Raw genomic sequence first — 6,965 nt, 5'->3', positions numbered from 1 at the left:
GGAGAAGATGACCTGTTGCCTAACAATGAGAAATATCGTCAGGCAGTGGGGGCACTTCTATACATATCAACTATGACTCGACCGGATATCACAACAACAGTTGGAATCCTTTGCAGATATGTGGGAAAACCGCGCCAAAGAGACTGGAATGCTGTTAAGAGACTTCTCCGATATTTGAAAGAAACGCAAGATGTAAATTTAAAACTATCTGCAGCAGGAGATCTAGAACTTACCGGCTATGTAGATGCGGATTGGGCAGGTGATTCGCGTGATCGTAAATCCACAAGTGGATACTTGTTTAAAGTTGGAGAAAGTTCAATCTCCTGGTCTAGTAGGAAACAAGTGTCTGTTGCCTTGTCATCTACAGAAGCGGAGTATGTGTCCGCAGCCTATGCAAGCCAGGAGGTTGTTTGGCTAAGACAATTGATGGACGATCTTGGCAAACCGACAACTCAGCCGACGGTGATTTATGAGGACAACCAAGGATGCATTAAACTTGCATGCAGTGAAAAGATCAGTGCTAGAACCAAGCACATTGACGTCAGACATCATCATCTACGTGATTTGATAGATCGTGGCATAATTCAGTTTGTCTATTGCGAAACTGATAAGATGGTAGCTGACATTATGATAAAGCCATTGCCACGAGCTAGGTTCCAAGAATTGAGAACCACAATGGGACTAAGAGGATAAGTAGTTGTTGAGTGGGGGTGTTGGAATAATACATATTAATCTGTATGTGTATTGCAACAACTACTGTGCTGTTTCATATGTTGTGCATATTGTGAAGTTGTTAACAAAGTTGTGTTTAAAAAAAAAAAAAAAAAAACTCACACAGACAGGATGCCCCCTCCTTCTCTTCCTGTATTGTTGTTATATGTTTTGATCTCCTCATGCTGCTGTAACACCAGACTCCATGCTGTGCCTATGCTGGATATGAATAAACCTACATTCTGTGTTCTAAACTCTGGATGTCACGCGGATTAATCCTCTGCTAACACAATCACATAGAAATACAACATTTATATAGAAAAAAAACAAGGAAATGACATCACAATTAAATAAAAAATGAAGAAAACCACAAACATTCATATAATCATATTAGTCTCATTATATAAAATCTACACTGCTCAAAAAAATAAAGGGAACACTTACACAACAGAATGTAACTCCAAGTAAATCAAACTTCTGTGGCATCAAACTGTCCACTTAGGAAGCAACACTGATTGACAATCAATTTCACATGGTGTTGTGCAAATAAAATAGACAATAGATGGAAATTATTGGCAATTATCAAGATACACTCAATAAAGGAGTGGTTCTGCAGGTGGGGACCACAGACCACATCTCAGTACCAATGCTTTCTGGCTGATGTTTTGGTCACTTTTGAATGTTGGTTGGGCTTTTACACTCATGGTAGCATGAGACTGACTCTACAACCCACAGAAGTTGCTCAGGTAGTGCAGCTCATCCAGGATGGCACATCAATGCGAGCTGTGGCAAGAAGGTTTGCTGTGTCTGTCAGCGTAGTGTCCAGAGGCTGGAGGCGCTACCAGGAGACAGGTCAGTACACCAGGAGATGTGGGGGACCATAGGAGGGCAACAACCCAGCAGCAGGACCGCTACCTCCGCCTTTGTGCAAGGAGGAACAGTAGGAGTACTGCCAGAGCCCTGCAAAATGACCTCCAGCAGGCCACAAATATGCATGTGTCTGCACAAACGGTTATAAACCGACTCCATGAGGGTGATATGAGGGCCTAATGTCCACAGATGGGGGTTGTGCTCACAGCCCAACACCGTGCAGGGCGCTTGGCATTTGCCACAGAACACCAGGATTGGCAAAGTCGCCACTGGCGCCCTGTGCTCCTCACAGATGAAAGCAGGTTCACACTGAGCACATGTGACAGACGTGACAGAGTCTGGAGACGCCGTGGAGAGCGACCTGCTGCCTGCAACATCCTTCAGCATGACCGATTTGGCAGTGGGTCAGTAATGGTGTGGGGTGGCATTTCTTTGGAGGGCCGCACAGCCCTCCATGTGCTCGCCAGAGGTATCCTGACTGCCATTAGGTACCAAGATGAGATCCTCAGACCCCTTGTGAGACCATATGCAGGTGCGGTTTGCCCTGGGTTCCTCCTAATGCAGGACAATGCCAGACCTCATGTGGCTGGAGTGTGTCAGCAGTTCCTGCAAGATGAAGGCATTGAAGCTATGGACTGGCCCGCCCGTTCCCCAGACCTGAATCCGATTGAGCACATCTGGGACATCATGTCTTGCTCCATCCACCAACGTCACGTTGCACCACAGACTGTCCAGGAGTTGGCGGATGCTTTAGTCCAGGTCTGGGAGGAGATCCCACAGGAGACCATCCGCAACCGAATCAGGAGCATGCCCAGGCATTGTAGGGAGGTCATACAGGCACGTGGAGGCCACACACAATACTGAGCCTCATCAGGAGCATGCCCAGGCGTTGTAGGGAGGTCATACAGGCACGTGGAGGCCACACACAATACTCAGCCTCATCAGGAGCATGCCCAGGCGTTGTAGGAAGGTCATACAGGCACGTGGAGGCCACACACAATACTCAGCCTCATCAGGAGCATGCCCAGGCTTTGTAGGGAGGTCATACAGGCACGTGGAGGCCACACACAATACTCAGCCTCATCAGGAGCATGCCCAGGCGTTGTAGGGAGGTCATACAGGCACGTGGAGGCCACGCACAATACTCAGCCTCATCAGGAGCATGCCCAGGCATTGTAGGGAGGTCATACAGGCACGTGGAGGCCACACACTATACTCAGCCTCATCAGGAGCATGCCCAGGTATTGTAGGGAGGTCATACAGGCACGTGGAGGCCACACACAATACTCAGCCTCATCAGGAGCATGCCCAGGCATTGTAGGGAGGTCATACAGGCATTGGAGGCCACGCACAATACTCAGCCTCATCAGGAGCATGCCCAGGCGTTGTAGGAAGGTCATACAGGCACGTGGAGGCCACACACAATACTCAGCCTCATCAGGAGCATGCCCAGGCGTTGTAGGGAGGTCATACAGGCACGTGGAGGCCACACACAATACTCAGCCTCATCAGGAGCATGCCCAGGCGTTGTAGGGAGGTCATACAGGCACGTGGAGGCCACGCACAATACTCAGCCTCATCAGGAGCATGCCCAGGCATTGTAGGGAGGTCATACAGGCACGTGGAGGCCACACACTATACTCAGCCTCATCAGGAGCATGCCCAGGTATTGTAGGGAGGTCATACAGGCACGTGGAGGCCACACACAATACTCAGCCTCATCAGGAGCATGCCCAGGCATTGTAGGGAGGTCATACAGGCATTGGAGGCCACGCACAATACTCAGCCTCATCAGGAGCATGCCCAGGCGTTGTAGGGAGGTCATACAGGCACGTGGAGGCCACACACAATACTCAGCCTCATCAGGAGCATGCCCAGGCGTTGTAGGGAGGTCATACAGGCACGTGGAGGCCACACACAATACTCAGCCTCATCAGGAGCATGCCCAGGTATTGTAGGGAGGTCATACAGGCACGTGGAGGCCACACACAATACTCAGCCTCATCAGGAGCATGCCCAGGCGTTGTAGGGAGGTCATACAGGCACGTGGAGGCCACACACAATACTCAGCCTCATCAGGAGCATGCCCAGGCGTTGTAGGGAGGTCATACAGGCACGTGGAGGCCACACACTATACTCAGCCTCATCAGGAACATGCCCAGGCGTTGTAGGGAGGTCATACAGGCACGTGGAGGCCACACACAATACTCAGCCTCATCAGGAGCATGCCCAGGCATTGTAGGGAGGTCATACAGGCATTGGAGGCCAAGCACAATACTCAGCCTCATCAGGAGCATGCCCAGGTGTTGTAGGGAGGTCATACAGGCACGTGGAGGCCACACACAATACTCAGCCTCATCAGGAGCATGCCCAGGCGTTGTAGGGAGGTCATACAGGCACGTGGAGGCCACACACAATACTGAGACTCATTTTGACTTGTTTTCAGGACATTACATCAAAGTTGGATCAGCCTGTAGTGTGTTTTCCACTTTGTACAGAACAAAGTATTCAATGAGAAGATTTCATTCATTCAGATCTAGGATGGGTTATTTCAGTGTTCCCTTTATTTTTTTGAGCAGTGTATATACACAAAAATGAAAAAACATCCATAACAAAGTATAATAACTATCAAGTAAAATATTTTATTTTACACCAATACACATTGCCACAAATATATATGTAGGCGTATATAGGAAATGCAGAAAAAACACAATAATACGTTTCATTTATATAGCGCCAACATATTCCGCAGCACTTTACAAATAAGCGGGGACATGTACAGACAATATATTCAATACAAGGTAAGACAGTTTAAACAGTTACATTAGGAGCGAGGGTCCGGCCGCTCGCACGCTTACAATCTACAAGGGAATGGGGGGACACAGTAGGTGCAAAGTGCTTGTTATTTCAGGTCTGGCAATTATAATAAATAGGGATTTTCATATAAAGCTGCATGATCCGGTCATCAGCCCGTATGTATAAGTGCAATAATCAAGTATCGAGTGCAGTTATCGAGTGCATGGAGGGTGAGGAGACAGATGAAGAGTAGGGAACAGATTCTGAATAATATTTAGAAGGAGGGAACAGGGGAAAGTTGGTTTACTGAGTAGTTGAGGTGGTCGGCTTGTTTAAAGAGATGGGTCTTTAAAGCGCGCTTGAAGACATGGGGGCTAGGCATCAGTCAGATCGTCTGGGGTAGAGCATTCCAGAGAACTGGCGCAGCACGAGAGACGTCTTAGAGACAGAGGTGCAAGGTTCGGATTATGGGGGATGTTAGTTTTAGGTCATTTGTAGAACGGAGGGCACGTGTAGGGCGATTTACAGAGATGAGAGAGGAGATATAAGGCGGTGCAGAACTGTGGAGAGCTTTGTGGGTGAGAGTGATGAGTTTATATTGGACCCTGTAGCGAATGGGCAACCTGTGTAATGACTGGCACAAGATGGAGGCATCGGTGAAGCGGCTGGACAGAAATATGACATTGGCTGCCGCATTCAGGACGGATTGGAGAGGAGAAAGTTTGGTAAGAGGGAGACCAATCAGAAGAGAGTTGCAGTAGTCCAGACGAGAGTGAATAAGAGCGACAGTAAGAGTTTTATCAGTTTCAAAGGTGAGAAAAGGTCGGATTCTGGAGATGTTTTTAAGATGCAGGTGACAAGAGCGGGTGAGTGATCGGATATAGGGAGTAAAGGAAAAGTTAGTGTCGAATATGACCCCAAGGCAGCGGCCGTGCTGCTGGGAGTTATGGTTGAACCCTCCAAGGTAATTTCGATGATAGGTAGAGTTAGGTTAGTAGATGGAAGAAACATAAGAAGTTCAGTTTTAGAGAGATTCAGTTTGAGATAGAGGGAGGACATGATGTTAGAGACAGCGGACAGACAATCCTTGGTATTTTGTATTAGGGTAGGGGTGATGTCATGGGAAGAGGTGTATAATTGGGTGTCGTCAGCATAGAGATGATACTGGAAACCAAATCTGCTGATTGTTTGTCCAATAGGGGCAGTGTATAGAGAGAAGAGGAGGGGGCCTAGGACTGAGCCCTGCGAGACCCCGATAGTAAGGGAACGAGGAGAGGAAGAGGAGCCGGCAAAAGATACAGTGAAGGAGCGGTCAGAGAGGTAGGAGGAGAACCAGGAGAGAACGGTTTCCTTGAACCCGATAGATCGGAGCATAGTGAGGAGGAGCTGGTGATCCACAGTGTCATATGCAGCAGAGAGATCCAGGAGAATCAGCAGGGAGCAGTGACCTTTGGATTTAGATGTTAGTAGATCATTAGAGACTTTAGTGAGGGCAGTTTCAGTGGAGTGTAAGGAGCAGAAACCAGATTGTAGAGGGTCGAGGAGAGAGTTATCTGAGAGATAGCGGATTAGACGGGAGTGGACCAAGCGTTCCAGGAGTTTAGAGATGTAAGGAAGATTAGAGACAGGTCTGTAGTTAGCAGTGCAGTTCTGGTCCAGGGATGGCTTTTTAAGTAAAGGGGTTATGATGGCATGTTTAAATGAGGAAGGAAAGATACCTGAAGAAAGAGAGAGGTTAAATATTTTAGTCAGGTGAGTGGTGACCACCGGTGAGAGAGACTGCAGGAGATGTGAAGGTTGTAGGTCAAGAAGAAATGAGAAGCTGGGTGACGTCTTCTTCTGTAACAGGCTCAAAGATGGCTAGTGAGCTTGAAGTGCGGCAGGGAAGGGGATTCAGGCACTGAGGAGATTGGGCTGAGATGTCCTGATAGATGTGGTTGATTTTTTTCTAGGAAATAAGTGGCCAGATCCTCTCTGCTGAGGTTGGTGGTGGGGGCCTGTGCTTTAGGTTTCAGGAGAGAGTTTAAGGTTTCAAAAAGTCATTTTGGATTGTTGGACAGTGAAGTGATGAGGGGGGTGAAGTAGGATTGTTTGGCCAGATGAAGGGCAGAGTTATAGGTTTTGAGCATGAATTTATAGTGGATGAAGTCCTCTGCTAAAAGAGATTTTCTCCACTGACGCTCAGCACAACTTGAGCAACGCTGAAGAAAACGTGTTTGCATTGTGTGCCAGGGCTGCCGTTGTCTGTGTCGGGTCTTTCTGCATATAGAAGGTGCTGCTTCATCTAGGGCGCTCTTCACTCTATTATTGTAGTGTGACAATGCCAAGTCCGGGCAGGAGAGGGAGGAGATGGGGGCTGAAGATGTGTGGAGATTGTCCATAAGCTGCTGGGTATTAATGGTACGTGTATTCCTATAAGTGAGGTAAGTGGGGGTGTCCCGGGTGAGGAGACGGTTCTTGACAGAGAAGGAAACAAGGTTGTGGTCCGACAGCGGGAGAGGGAAGTTAGTAAAGTCATGCAGCGAGCAGAGACGGGAGAAAACCAGGTCCAGAGTATTCCCGTCTTCATGCGTGGGAGAGTTAGTAAC

This window comes from Phyllobates terribilis, unplaced genomic scaffold, assembly GCF_046119375.1.
Source record: "Phyllobates terribilis strain yellow unplaced genomic scaffold, ASM4611937v1 Scaffold_370__1_contigs__length_1879735, whole genome shotgun sequence".
Lineage (NCBI taxonomy): Eukaryota > Metazoa > Chordata > Amphibia > Anura > Dendrobatidae > Phyllobates > Phyllobates terribilis.
This window is presented reverse-complemented; position numbering follows the sequence as displayed.